The following is an 870-nucleotide window of genomic DNA, read 5'->3' as shown; positions in this document are numbered from 1 at the left end:
GTGAGGGGTTCGGTGAGAGGGGGCGGAGTGAGGGGTTCGGTGAGAGGAGGCGGAGTGAGGGGTTCGGTGAGAGGGGTTCGGTGAGAGGGGGCAGAGTGAGGGGTTCGGTGAGAGGAGTTCGGTGAGAGGGGGCGGAGTGAGGGGTTCGGTGTGAGGGGTTCGGTGAGAGGAGGCGGAGTGAGGAGGCGGAGTGAGGGGTTCGGTGAGAGGGGGCGGAGTGAGGGCGTCTCTGAGGGCCGGGCCGGGGCTGGGCTTCTCCCGCTCGCGCTCCCAGGGCACGGCGGTGTCCCGGTCGCGGTCCCGGTCCCTTTCCCGGTCCCTGTCCCTCCCGGCGGCGGGGCAGCCGGCCTGCCGGCGGTTTCGAGCAGCTCCGGGTGCGGGGGAGCTGCCGGGGGGGCGGCCCCGTCCCGGCCCCTCGGGCCGCGCGCTGTGAGGGGCTGTGCGGGCCCGGCCCGTGCCCCGCGGGCAGCTGCGGCCCCGCCGAGCCTGCCGCCGTCCTGCGGCCTCCTGCACTGCGGCCTCCTGCACTGCGGCCTCCTGCACGGCAGCCTCCCGCAGGGATCACCTGTGTGCAGGGTGTCCGAAGGTTAAATAAGCTCTTCCTTCCCCTCAATATTACTTTCTTAGCAAAGACGCCACTTACACAGGCTCTTTTTCAGTCCATTTTCAGAGTAGTCGGGAAATCCCACAGGAAAAAGAACACTTTCTCGCGTGAGCAAAGCAAACCCCAGGTACGCCTCGACCGTGCCAGCTGGCGGTGGTGACTCGTGGGGAGGGATCCCAACAGTGCCTGGAGAGGGTCGGGCTCGTAAAGGTGAGAAACACAGATGCTGCCCGCAGGTGGGAAGCTGTGGGATGTGCCCGCAGGTG

At 68.0% G+C, this 870-nt stretch overlaps 1 long non-coding RNA gene across 5 annotated transcripts in view; it reads left to right on the top strand.

Annotated features, from left to right (window-relative positions):
- Positions 1–4: 4 nt before the first annotated feature.
- LOC113959533 overlaps positions 5–870 on the top strand; it is a 15,309-nt gene continuing 14,443 nt past the window's right edge. The window contains exons 1-2 of one of the 5 annotated variants that reach the window (XR_003531840.1): positions 5–66; positions 660–814. This is a non-coding gene — a long non-coding RNA (uncharacterized LOC113959533). Of the gene's footprint in view, positions 81–130; positions 203–291; positions 587–659; positions 815–870 lie in introns of those variants that run through there. The other 4 variants (XR_003531841.1, XR_003531842.1, XR_003531838.1 and 1 more) reach the window with 4 other exon arrangements.

Source organism: Corapipo altera, unplaced genomic scaffold, assembly GCF_003945725.1.
Source record: "Corapipo altera isolate COAL_440 unplaced genomic scaffold, ASM394572v1 205, whole genome shotgun sequence".
Classification (NCBI taxonomy): Eukaryota; Metazoa; Chordata; class Aves; order Passeriformes; family Pipridae; genus Corapipo; species Corapipo altera.
The sequence above is the reverse complement of the archived record's forward strand: the minus strand, read 5'-3'. Positions and strand labels throughout refer to the sequence as shown.